The following is a 14,135-nucleotide window of genomic DNA, read 5'->3' on the forward strand; positions in this document are numbered from 1 at the left end:
CAGCTAGACGTTATTCGGAAAGGCCAGACTGCCATCCCTGAGCCAGGTTTTGAGGTGCATAATTTTGATTACTTTTAAGATTGTAAGGGATGCAAGGCTAAAATATATGTAACACAATTAAGTTTTTGGTCAGACCTTAAACGTTTGTGAGTTAAACGGGGGGGGGGGGGGGGGCGTTGAACCTGTTAAGAGCAGTGTAAGGATGTTAGGGAAGGAGAATTGATTCTTCCCCCCAGACTACTTATCTGATTAAGTCGTCCTTTTCCCCATGACTACTAATCTTTTATGTGTGCAGGAGAGGGAAATGCAATCTGTCTTACCTTGTATTGGGTATCCTTTGCATTTGCCTTAAGAAGCAGCTATGAGGAGCTTGTTCAGGCATATTAAAGGGGTGATGAAAGTTTGGTCTCAATTGCTAGAACAGCAGAAGATAAATCAGATAAATCCAGCTCTTTCTGGGTTGGATTTGGATCAACCATGTGGTATGCAATACTATGGGTCACGTGCATAGAAGGAACAGTCTGCTATTTATCTGGTGTGCTAAACATCTGACAGCAAAGATTCTAAGCTTATTAAGCCAAGAAATAACTCTGTGCTACTAACTCTTAACTTGCAAGTATTTTAATCATGATCTCTATATGAAGTGCATTCTTCCCTTCCTCTTCCTCTTCCTCTTCCTCTTCCCCTTCCCCTTCCCCTTCCCCTTCCCCTTCCCTTCCCTTCCCCCATAAAGTTTGTGCAGCAATCCAAACTGGATTCTACATCAGAATGAATGGGTGATTAGTAATATCATCATTGAGTACAGTAAATCTGCTTCTTGGCTTTCATGTTCTCCTCCTTTTTACTGGTGTTTTCTTATTTTTTTAACTAGACCTTCAACTGTTCTTGGAAGAGGTATATACATATTTTCAGCCAGAATTCTCTCACTGTCAATTAATCCTTATTCATAGCATCTGATTTTTATTTATTTTTTTACATTTAACTCTTTTCCTTATTTTTTTTCCATTTCTGAAAAATTCCTGGAAAGGAAAAGCCCTTTAATTTTAGGAATGGGGGAAGCAGGATACAAGAGAAGATTGGTTCTTAATTCCTTAGTGTCTGGCCTTTGGACTGTGGTCCTGGCAAGGCCAGTGGTGTAGTATAAAAGTCCTTCATGCACAAGGATATAAGCCTAGTTACATGTTCATCTTCACAGGTACACCAAATGATAGGTGAAGGAGGAGGATCGTGGCCTACCTTGATGCTCTTATACCATACATCATATAGAGAATCATAAAATTGTAGAGTTGTAAGGGACCACAAGGATTAACTAGTCCAACCCTCTGCAATATGCAGGATACCTATTAGAGGTAACTGTCCAGCCTCTTCTTAAAAGCTTCCAAAGGCTGTTGTACTGATGGTACCATCAGGTTTCTCCTTATATGGAATGAAATCTAGAGAGTTGCAATTTGTACCTATTATTTCTGGTCTTAGTTTCTCTGGCCATGGAAAACAGTTCTTGACCATCTTTCCTATAGCTTCCCTTTATGGACCTGAAGGTGAACTAAATCATTTTGGTACCTTTGGATCTCCATACTATGCTGTTCTATATGACGCATTTTACCCTCCACTTTTTAAATTTAAGACTTTGGGTTAATAGAAGAAAAGGTGGTCTGTTGGCTTACAGATTTATGCTAAGCTCAAATTTCATAAGGCCTGCTAGAATAGCATTATGGTGGTGCTCGCTGCAAACTGGAGCTCAGTGCCATGCCAGGCACCTTAGAGTCTGCAGATGATGAAGTTGAAATGAAAAAGTGTATTTGGGATGCTTTGCGGAGGAAATTAGTGCTAGGCTGGCAAATTTCAATATAAAGAGACCCAGCAAGTAGCAAAGAGGCATATTTGCCATTTGCTTTAATTCCGTGGCCCCATCCAGCTCTGTGTCTAGTTTAAACATTTATTTGCATACTATTATTATTTTGATTAAAAATAGAAATGGGAAGCTGTCATACTATGAAGCAAAACACCGCCCTCTAGAATTGTATTTATTTACAAAAATAAGTAGGGCAGCCTAAGCATTAATAGGAAATAAAAATAGTGGTTGGCTTCAGCCCAATGTTTTCCTGAAAAGAGGATAGAAAGCATCTTGGAAGAGGGACTAGAGGATATAGTGATGAATAATCTTACTTTCAGATAATTTAGGGTTTTAGAACTGGACATGACCACTACAGCATCTCTCTTGGGAGAGGGCCAAGAACATGTCCAGATTCCAGATACCCAACTGCCCCCCAAATTTTGGGGATCTCTATAGTTTCACAGCAAGGTGGATGGACTTAGTTGCAATGGAGATGTGTACATCATTGGAAGACCTGAAAGACCAGGTTAGGGACAGATCGTCATGGAGAAAATCTATGTGGTCGCTAGGAGTCAAACATGACGATGGCACATAATTGTTTCACACAATCACTCCCACCTATAAGAGCATTATCTGGAACACATATAACTCACCAAAGGGATGGGAGGAGTCATAGAGCTATCATGAGCCAGATGCTACAGCCTTGGGATAAAATGCTGTAGGCTAGTCCTAGGACACCAATAGCTTACTCATAGCTCTTACCCCATGGGAGAATGCAGGCATTGGAAGCCCAGGCTGTTCCATTGCCTCATCAGGATGGAAGCTTTTCTTGTGCTGCCATGTTTGCTGGTTTGTTAGGAAGCAGGAGGAAAATTTGTCAGATAATGATACTCCCATTTGGAAGAATCCCCCATTCTACTCTTGTTTGGTTTGCTCCAACTTTCATCTATGTTGGGACAGGGTTTCAGTTTCCTAAATGACATGTGAGAGGCGCAGAAAAGAGCTTGACTTGCCTTCTTGTGCTATTTTCTCACAGTTGTTCCTAAGAGAATTCTGCAGTATCCCAGGTTGGACATTTCCCAGATCCTTCATTTCCACTTTTGTTCTTCCTGTTTTAGATTGACCTTCAGTCAAGGCATGGAGCAAGTATGCTTGCTGAAACTATCCAGCCTTGAGTAGTTTTTAACTGGTTGAATTTCTGCATTCTAAGTGATTTGATTTTTCTTTAATGCCCACACACACGCACAAAACCACAAAAATAATTCATTTCTTCTACTCCAATACCCAAACTACTACTCCATGCTGGCTTTCTGTGCCATCGTTACCACCAAATGGACCAACAGATACTGATTTCTGCTACCCGCACTGGCTTTGATCAATTAAGGCTTTCATGTAATATTTTCTAGTAACATAGAGAAGATCTATACTCTTTAATCCGGCCCATGCCACATGAAGAATTCCCCGCTAATTACAAAGCATGACCCAAATCCCAAGACTATATTGATGCCAGATTTAGGTATTTTTGGAAAGCTAACATGCTCTTTAATGTGAAATTTATGGATTGTTCAAAGCCTTTATGATATATATGAATTTGATATCAAAGTCCTACTATTAATTAACCACATTAGCTGGTAGCATGGGAGTTGTGGTTCACTTATCAGAGCAGTCCCGACTTAAGGAAGGTTGGTCTGTCTAGTGCAGCTTTTCCAACCTGGGCAACATCCAGATATAATAGCTTTGTGTGAGATGGGTGGCTATATAAATGTGACAAATAAATAAAATAGGGAATTCTATTCCCAGAATTCTCAAGTTAGTATGACCATTGTTGAGAATTCCGGGGAGAGAAGCCAACATTTTGGGACAATATCCAGGTTGTGGAAAGCTGATTTAGTCTATCCCACCCACTTCCCAAAGATTTCTTAGAACAAATGGAGGTTTTACTATTTTATAGTGGCAAGCTTTCTCACTCAGTCCCCCTAAATTGAAAAATACCCACAGCAATCTAGGCTTAACTCCTCTGATCCTTAAACTAAGGTGTACATCGCAATATGCGGAACAGAACAAGTATAAAGCAAATATATTAGCATTTCTCAACAGTGTCTTTAGTATTCATCAACACAGAGGAAAAATAAAATGGATTACAGACAAAAAACACAGAGGGTAGATCCTGGCCATGAATTTTTTGGAGAAGTTCTGGTTTGGCCCTTATGTTTGAGAAATCCAGAGTGTTATTTTCTTGATTTGGATAGACCTGAAGTTAAAAGGCCCAAGAATGTGGTTGTATCACTGAATTTATAGTGGGAGAAGATGTAGTGCTCGGGCCTCTTTAAAATTTACTCCTCTATAGGTCCTTTAATACATGTAGCAGGGGTGGCACCCTGGTCTGACCCCAGTGGGATTCTCAGCCCTTGTATTTTACTCCCAACATGTTGAAATGGTCCTAACAGGGCAAACTGAGATGACTGCTCTTAAGTTCCTCCATTTGTGACTGGAAACCCTGATCACATGAAGGATCTTCATGTGATGAACTGAACATGTATAGTTTCCCCTTCAACCATTCTCAACAGGTGAAGTTTAGGGATGAAGCTGGTGAGAGGACAATGCTGGGAGCAGAGTCAGCCCATATATTTCCATTCCCTCCTCCACTGGGTCATTAATGAATGGAGGAATAATTTCTGGACAGGTTTTTTTCTATGCCTATTGTCAGCCCTTTGAGGTAGTCGAGACAGGAAACCAAAACCATAAATACCATTACTACCTTTATTGTAAGGTTAGAGTAAGAGCCTTGCAAGTCTGAAAGCCCTTCCCTCCTCCCCTGCCTTTACTTTCCCGAGAACCAAGGAGGGCCCTTTCTGAGACTCTTTCTCCATCCCCATTCCTGCTTTGGACTCAGATTTCTCTTATCAGGCTGTTGTCTAAGCTGTGGCTCTTTCTCCTGTCTCCCAAGGTTATTCTCACAGCCCATTACATCTACAACCTAGAAAAGAGAAGGATGAGGGCAGATATGCTTCAAGCCTCTCATAACATCATATGGCCTATAATAGGAAGATGTTGAGATCAATCTATAAATAATGTCTCAAGTGCTCAGAAGTTCAGAGTAGAATTTGATCCTGCCCTGAAATCACTGCTCTAAAACAAAACTAGCACAGATACTAGCAAATTAGAGATCCTGTGAGGCAGAAGTATAATTGGACTGTGCTATGAGCAGAATTGAAAACTATTTAAAAATAATAAGTCTCAAGTTAAATGTGACATTTTCTAAGAATAACCAACACCTCAGGGAATAGAAGGGAGAGAAAAACAGACAAAGGTTTCATCTTTCTTTAACTACTGTATTAGAAAGGAAGCCACTGGTCAAATGACTTATTACATAGTATTATATAAATTCATAAGAACTACTCAAAGTTCTCAGACTTAAGCCTGAACATAGATCTTCATAAGGTTGTGGGAAGGGGAAAAAGGCAGGAGAGAATGATGACAAACTAAAAATCCCTTATCATGGGCAACACAACTGTATGTAAAAGCCATCTCTAGCCTAAAGGTGAAAAAGACAGCTAAGAGAAAATGAAAGCCTGGGAGAAAGAAAGTTTAGAAACAAGGCTTCATGGGGAGCCCAAGAGAGCTCATCCACTGATTTTTTTTTTTTTAAACTGAATGGATTGGTTGTAGGATCTATACACTCTGTCCCTGAATAATCATAAATGCCACAACCTTATGAAGCCGTCTTATTGTGGAGCTCAGAAATGAACTCACTACTCAAGGGGAGGATCTGATGAAAGCAGAATATTAGTACATTTGTAAGTTACTAGATGTTGTGGGAATCCTGAAACCCTTTGCTCATGGTTCAACAGAATAGTCAGAGCCAATTACTACTGTGTTTTAACATAAGTTTGAATAAACATACATAATTTAGCATAATGTGCAAGGCTTGTGTTCATGAGGCCCCCACTCTTTAAGGAGAAGATCAGAACACTCATTTTCATATCAAGTAAATATAGTTATGTTCAAACATAATACCTGGGCTTCTTTAATCTTACAGTGCACGACAGAAGACTTTGGTGAAGAAGTGGTTCAAGACTGAGGAATTGGAAAGAGTACAGAGAACAGTGATGAAGAAGTTGAGGGGCTTCAGATTAAACCTGATGAAGTATGTTTAGCCTAAAGAAGTGAAGACTAAGGGTAGACACAGTAGTATTCTTCAAACACTTGAAGGGCTGTCATAGGGGAAAGAGTATGGATTAATTCTCCATCACTCCTGAGGACAGAATAAGAAAAGATCAAAGTTTTTGAGAAGCCAAACTTGAAATAAGGAATTTCCTGATCATGAGAGCTATTAACAGCCTGCCTCCTGGAGTGAAGGGTTTCCATCACTGAAAGTTTCAAGCAAAATTGGACAGCCATTTGTCTGGGATGGCATGAGGATTCCCGCCCTGGGCAGGGAGATCAACTTGAAAGCAAGTCCTGGGCAGATTCTTCATCTCCCCTATTTCCAGAAGTTAACAACTGTTAAACAAATTTCTTTAATTTCCCAGTTTCCAGGATCTGTTTGTAAGTTTGGTCAACCTACATAAGGCATCAGCTGGATTTAGAACCTCGCTGAGACAATATCCTTCTATAGTTTTACTAAAATAAGGCTCACTTGGAGCTGTCCAAGGTCCTATTTCCTGCACTCAGTGTAAAACTTACACCCTGACTATGCATACTATGATATGATTTTATCTACTTTGCCTACCAGGGAACCAGGCAATGGCAAACCACTTCCAAAATGCTGCCCTCCCCACTCTCTCTCTCTCTCAAAAAAAAAGCTCCATAGAGAAGTCACCAAATAGTTCCAACTAGCAGGGTCCAGAAGGCAGGCCTTCTCTGCTGTAGCCCCCACCCTTTGGAACATCTTGCCCCTGGAGATGAGATTGGCCCCCTCACTCCTGGCCTTTCAGAGGGATTTGAAGACCTGGCTCTGCCATCTGGCCTGGGGCAGGGAGGGAGGTCATCAAGTGTGGGGTTGGCTAGCCCCTAAGAGGCCTGGTGTTGCTGCCCTGAACTATCGGCCTCCTGGACTTTATCTTTTGTAACTGTGTATATAGGCTTTTAATTGTATATTTATTTATTGCTTTTAATGAGTTGTGAGCTGTCCAGAGTCCCCCACTGGGGGGAGATGGGTGGGGACAAATTTAATAAATAAATAAATAAACTCAACTTCAGAGCATCCTTACCTTATTATCTTTCCTGATTTTACTTACTTCATGGATGCACAATGTATGGCCTCTAGATGTTGCTGAACCCCAACTTTCTGCAACCCCAGCCAGCATAGCCAATGGTTAGAGATGATGGAGACGTAGTTCTCTAACATTTGGAGATCATCATATCATTCACTGATGACCTAAGTAACTTTGGCCATCTGCAGCAGAATTTATCTGCCTTGATTTGATGCCATCCAACACAGCATCTTTCTCAGTGAGGTTCAAGAGCCCATAAGTGTTGCAGAACCTGAACATGTAATCATATGTGTGTTATACAGAAATTTGCTGGCTTCAATTATAGAAATAAAGCTAAATTTTATAAATAACATAATTTATTATCTTGGATTGGTTCTTTGAATTAGGAATAGACAGTCTTTGAATTGCACACAGCATCCAAGGCTGATTGCTGAAGCCCATTGTGGCTACCCAGATCTCCCTACCACCAATTCCTCTTTGCTAACATTATTGGCAGGAATCTTGGTGCAGCTGAGATAATCATAACAGCAGTATTATCTGCTTTGACTGACTTACTCTGCATCTTTATACCTGCACTTGGGTGCTTGCACATATGTGTAAATGGCCTCAATCCTCATTTGGTAACATGTCCCTGTGGGACTGAAAAGTTTATTCACACATGCTCTACTCAGCATAAAGATTTCAGATGTAATAAACCAAAAAGAAACACCTTGGTGTGTGATTGGAATATTAAACTAGCACTGGAAGAAGGAGGTTCAAATCCTCACGTGATCATGGAATTCACTGAAGGTTTCTGGTCTTGTTAGTGTTCACTTCCTTCCAAGGTTCTTGTGAGGATAAATTAAAGGAGACCTCTATGTTCACTGCATTAAGTTCCTGTCAGCCCTTTAGGGTAGACCAGACTAGGAAACCAAAATCATGAAGGCCAATACTACTTTTATTATAAAGTTACGGTAACAGAATCTTGCAAGTCTGAATGTGCTTCCCTCCTCCCTCCATCTATCTATCTTTGTGAAAAGTAGGGAGGGTGTTGTCTAAGACATTTTCTCAGGTTATAGTTCTGCCCAGACTCAGGTTTCTTTTATCTGACCGTTGTCTTGGTAGCAGCTCTTCTTCCTGTCCATCAAGGTAATTCCTTCTGCACATTACAGTTCCCAAATGAAAGGCAAGAAGAGAGAGAGAGAGAGAAGCAAAAGTTTCTATTTCTTCCTTGCAGTTATGTCAGTGATGCGGGAAGTATATATTCTCCTGGCCCATTGTGCCTTGAAGGAGTTCTCCTTCAGACTAACTTCTGGTGTCCTTCCAATTAGGAGTTTGCAAATTAAGGCTTCCAGATATTTGACCATTGGCTCATAGAGCCCTTCCAGTAGTTGCTGCCAAATTGTAATTAGTGGCGTGGCCAAAGGGAGGAAAGATAAAATATAACAAGAATAGCTCAAAAATCAAGCAAGGAAACAACATCTAGAACAAAGCTGTGGAATCTTAACTGAGCCAAGACCTGCTTTGGGCCTTTGAACAACATACCAGGGGCTACACCCAGCAAAGTGGGAAGGACATGATGACAAGCAAAGATTCCACAACTTTATTCTAGATGCTGTTTCTTAGCTTGATTTTTGAACCTGGCTGCCTAAGAACTCCCAGTTACTTCCCACAGCCTAACATGGAGATGCTGACCATGTATTATCACTGAAATCATTGGGACTTCAAAAGTTTTAAAAGTCTGCTCAGTTATGCACAGGTGCTTTAAATCATCTGGGAAAACCCTAACTTGTAAAGATACGTCTGGGAGATTAATTTATCCAGGTGTGTTTATTTTAGTTATTAAAATAGATTTCCTTTCCTGGCTGATTTCAAGAGCTTCAGTACGATTTTATCTCTATCAACCTTCTGCTGAGGACGCCTCAACTCTTTGGCCACCCAGGGAGTTTCGTGGCTATGGATTGCATCCAAAATAACATGAAAATTCTAGCTGACAATAATTACATTTATGGAGTACATTAGTGCTGTAGCAGGAAACAAAAATGACTAAGATCCCTCTGGGTATATATATAATAACTCAGAATTCTTAAAAATCTGAATGTTCTTTCACCAGCAATATTCCCACCTGTTCCCCTAAACTCCTTCACTCAGTAAGTAAAAATTACATCAAAACCAGGAGTCTTGGTTGGTCATTCTTCTAGTTAGCTGGAACCTAAAGTTAGGATTTTAAGAGTAACAAACCCGGAATTCATTTCTGATGTAACATAAACATTTTGCATCTTGCTGCTTAGTTTCTTCCTGATGGCAGTAGAAGTCATCTCCTTTTGAACAACATGCTAGAATGTTATAGGATTCTAGCTTATTTATATACAAACACAGCAATCAATGACTATTACTGCTTTGAACATTTAACTACTTTTGGATTTTTCTCCTTTGCTTGGACTTTTTTGCTTGAAAAATCCAGAGATTTTGTTTATGAATTGTGTGCTTTGAAAAATGCTCTGAAGTCTTATTCACATTTTTACATTTCCTTTATATTTATATCCTCATTTCTCATGGAAAATAAGGGCTCTGAGCAAAACATTTCTTGCTAAAATGGCTCTGTAAGGCCAGTAGCCAAGATCTGTGTTGCTACCAACATCTCAGAATAGAGCAGAGGTGAAAATTGAGTTTCTGCTCCGATACAATTGAGCCCATAGTTGAGTAGGAATCACTGGAATCTAGTTTTTCTTACATTGGATTCTGACTGGCTTCCCTCTGCAGTTGTGCTGGCTAGGTTTTGTTTTTTTTTTAATTAGATCAGTCCCCAAATGACTTTGCACATGTATGTGTCACTCTGAGCTGCCCTGCATCATCAGTGTCATAGTGTAGACCTCCAAGAATGAGAGTTGCTATATACAGAAGCTGTAGACTGTGCAGTCCAAAATGAAACACAGCTTATGGCCAACCCTCCCCCCGCCGCAAAACAAAACAGGCAGAGCATGGAAACTGCTGGATTGGCTTTTGTCAAGGTGACTGTAATATAAATAGGTTGTATGTGTTTATTTTTCCAGTAACCAGCTTCTTGTTAACATGGCATGGTGTTATGAAGTGTGAAGTCTCTTGCCACCATTATCTTGAAAATACAACCGTTTTTCCTTGTTCCACTATTTGGATTAGCAGAAGTAGATGTGTTCCTCTCTACCTGGATAGAATATGCTAAAAACTATATTATACACATTCTATTTTGGATTTTGAAAAAGGGATCCTGCCCACTCCAAGGGAACTAGCCCAGTAAGATCAGAACGCCATTTGAAGATTCCTGTGACCTCATACAAGAAAATAGTTTAAGGGCAAATGGTCATCATTTTTTCCTAATGATTTCATATTTTCTGTATGTTATAGAGATATAGGAGAAATTAATTCAGTTCATGTTTGAACGGGGGTGCCCTGAGTGTATCAATACACTGCAGAACCTGGTGGGATGCTGGCAACAGTACTTGGTTTGCAAGGTAGTCGTTAGGTTAGAGATTGTGGTTTGCCTAGAATAGCATTTGCATGCTTGGAGTAAGGCTGGAGTTTGCTTGCTCTTGTGATATAAGGCTAAAATGTGCCAAAGCTGACCAGTGTTGTGTCCTTATCTTTGGTGTGGAATATTGCATGAGTATAACTATGACAGCCCTTCAAGATAGATCAGACTAGGAAATCAATGCCATGTAGGTCAGTACTACTTTTACTGTAAAGCTATAGTAACAGAATCTTGCAAGTCTGAAGGCATTTCCCCGCTCCCTCCCTTTCTCTTTGTGTGAACTAGGGAGGGGCCTGTCTGACATGTTTTCTCAGGTTACTGTTCTACCCTGGACTTGGGCCCCTTTTATCTGACCGTTGCCTTGGTAGTGGCACTTCCTCCTTTCCCTCAAGGCCATTCCTTCTCCTCTCTACAAACTAAGGCTGATAACTTATTGTATTCAGCCTTACTAAAAAGCATTATATACAGCCTTAGTTGTCCAAACCCATGAAGTTTGGTGGAGGACAGTATTTAAGGGCCCATCAGCTGAGGACCATAGCAGATGGAAGATTGCAATTTTGAATGCAAGAGGGGTATATAATAAAAAGCATGAATTTATTTATTTATTTATTTATTTATTTATTTATTTATTCGGCTTGTATGCCGCCCATCTCCCCCACGGGTGACTCTGGGCAGCTCACAATAAAAAAGAAAAAATACAATTCTCTCCAAGATGGCTAAAAACTATAAATAATTAAAAAACGTATTACAAATACCCTAAAAAACCTTCTCTAATTTTGGCCCTATAAAAACCTGTAAGATGCTGTGGGGGGGGCAACCCATCATCCCACCAGCCATCTCCACAGGTGCGGGCCCCCCTCTGGCCCCCAGGCCTTCTGGCAAAGCCAGGATTTAATACCTTTCCTGAAGGCCATGAGGGAGGGGGCACACCGGACCTCAGGAGGCAGGATGTTCCATAGGGTGGGCGCTGCAGCAGAAAAGGCTCTCTGCCTAGACCCCACCAATCGAAATTCCCTGACCGGTGGGGTCTGCAACCTGCCCCTTCTGCTGGACCGAGTGGGTCCAGTGAATTAATGAATGAAATGGGAGACAGAAAATAGATATGTAGTGTGCAAGTGCAACTAAGGTCTCTTCCTCATTCTTCAGTCCCTTCCTCTTCAGGTTCTCCAGTGCAGAAGCCAGCAGACAGTATGTCCACAAATATACATAGCACATTTCCGATCCCTGTTCTTCTTTGGCAGTGAAGTAGGGTACAGTTATGTCCTCATAAGCAGCAGGAAGAGGAGAGGTAAGGAATGCCTCCTTTGGTACCAGCTATGGCAGCAGAGGACCCACAAGTCTTCTGCTGTTGGTTCTCTGATTCTACAGAGTGATCCTTCCCTGGGATTGGAGGACTGCACCAAGGATCTGTTCTCTACTGTTTCTCTCCCCTCTTGCTTCTCCTGCCACTCACGGCAAGAGAAGCAGGTGAGAAAAGGAGGAAAGTGTGTCTTCACTGACACCAGAGGAGCCATTCTGCCCTACTTCTCCCCAATGCTTCTCCTGCTACTTATGACAAGAGATGTACGGAACTTAGAGAAGGAGGGGAATCAGGGATTTTTGGTCCAGTTCTTCTGGCTCCAAAAAGATTCAATTCCTCAGCGTCCTTTTGGAGTGGCACCTGATGTAAGCTCTTCTCCTCCTCAAGTCTTAGGCCCTGCAGAGGCCAGCAGCATTACCCCAGGAATGGCAGCTGAAGAGCTGGAACAACCTCTGGAGGCCAACATTGTCCACCTTCTGGAAAAAGCTGAGGTCTGAGCTTTTCTGGAGGGCTTTTGGGGCCTGATGCCACAGATTGCGTTTGGCTTTATTTGCCTTATTTTCATGTTGTTTTATTTTATCATATTTCTTTGTCTTATGAGCTGCCAAGCATTCTGTGATTGAGGTGGAAATGTGATTGACAAATAAATAAATAAATAAATAGATAAAGGACTAAAGGAAAAGGGACTGGGCCATTTGGAGACTCAGAAATTAATAAAAATAGTGTTTGTTCAATGAGGTTGTTTTTAGATATATGGTTTAAAGTAGGTATCTATGCATACTTCAGTTTTGCACTTTCCAACCAACAGGCCAACGACAATTTAAATATCCTATCAATCCATACCTCCAGATTTTTCACACCCATAGAAAATTACATACAAAAATCATATTAAGCATGCACTATATTTAAGAAAATTATAAAATCTTCCTATTGGGAAAAACAAAACACCTGTAGAGTGGAAGAAAAGTGCGCAAAACAATATTAGTGAATACCTTTTTAGGAAATCACAAACTAGGACCTTGAATGGGATGAGCTGATCTGAATTTATGAATGGGAAATTTAGAAACTGATGGGTACTGAAAAAGACAGATTTGCCCTAGTTTATATTTTACTTTTTTTTTCTTTGCATATCCACACCGTTATCTATGGACCAATAATCCTTACTAGAAATCAGCCCCACGGAAAACAAGCTGATGTGCCTCAAGGCAACAGTTTCTTCATTCCATTGGAGGCGCATCCATAATTAGAAAGACCTTCTGTGGGAGGTTGGCAGGAATTGGTAGCAAGGGGACTCGAGCAGACCATTTATCCACGTGGCTCAGAGGTCAGTTGGGGTTTACCAGAACTGAATTTGAATCAAGAAGGCCATGATGTCTCTGCAGAGCAATTTGATATGAAAGTATCCGATACGGTATAATGTGGCTGATTGTAAATGTAGCATCAATATGAATGTCATCTCGCTAATGAATCTGGTGCAATAACGACACACAGATGCTTTAGCTTATATTCTTCATGTGATGTTTTTCCTACATTCATTTGCTTAATATAGCCTTGCCAAAAAAAAAAAAAAAGGACAAAAATGTTATCCCACAATGTTTTTGGCCAGCTTGCTTACCCATGTATATCATTTATAGCACATTACAGTCTGAAAAATAAACAACTTTTTCTCATCCAGTACTCAAAAATATCCCTGCTGAATTGTCTTGGGGAAAATGCTCAGTTGCCACAGGTAGTAAAGAGATACCTCTGTTTAATATTACATAGACTTCACAGTTCTTTCTGTTGGATTAACTGTTTGGCTTACCTGTTTCTTAAAACCTAATAAAATAGTCTTTAACTCTTCTTACTCTGAATTAAGATCCTCTAACATAGCTAAAACCCCACTCAGTTGATGTTTCTTTGACAACCATGCTACACGATGTAGAGTCATAGAATGTAAGGATTGGAAAAAACGTTGGGAATTATCTATGCCAACCCCAGCCAGCACAGGAATCTACTACTAGAGGTTCTCTCTGGAGTGGGGAATCCACATCTTCAAATCATGGAGGTGGAAGGCACCACAGAATCTCCTGCTTCGTGAAGGATTCTTCAGAGCATCTCTGACAGATGACCATCTGGCCTGTGTTTGAAGACCTCCAGTGAAGAAGATCTGAGCATTTCATATGGCAGCCTGTTCCAGATTGTACAGTCAGGAAGTTCCTCCTGATGTTTAACTTGAATCTTTTGTTGTTTTAATCCCCTGGTTCTGGGGTTGACCTCTGGGGCAATAGAAAATAAGTCCACTCACTTTTTAATGTG

The sequence above is a fragment of the Python bivittatus genome, unplaced genomic scaffold, assembly GCF_059951505.1.
Source record: "Python bivittatus isolate LINGU-HERP-01145 unplaced genomic scaffold, Pbiv_v1 ctg000590_np1212, whole genome shotgun sequence".
Taxonomy (NCBI): domain Eukaryota; kingdom Metazoa; phylum Chordata; class Lepidosauria; order Squamata; family Pythonidae; genus Python; species Python bivittatus.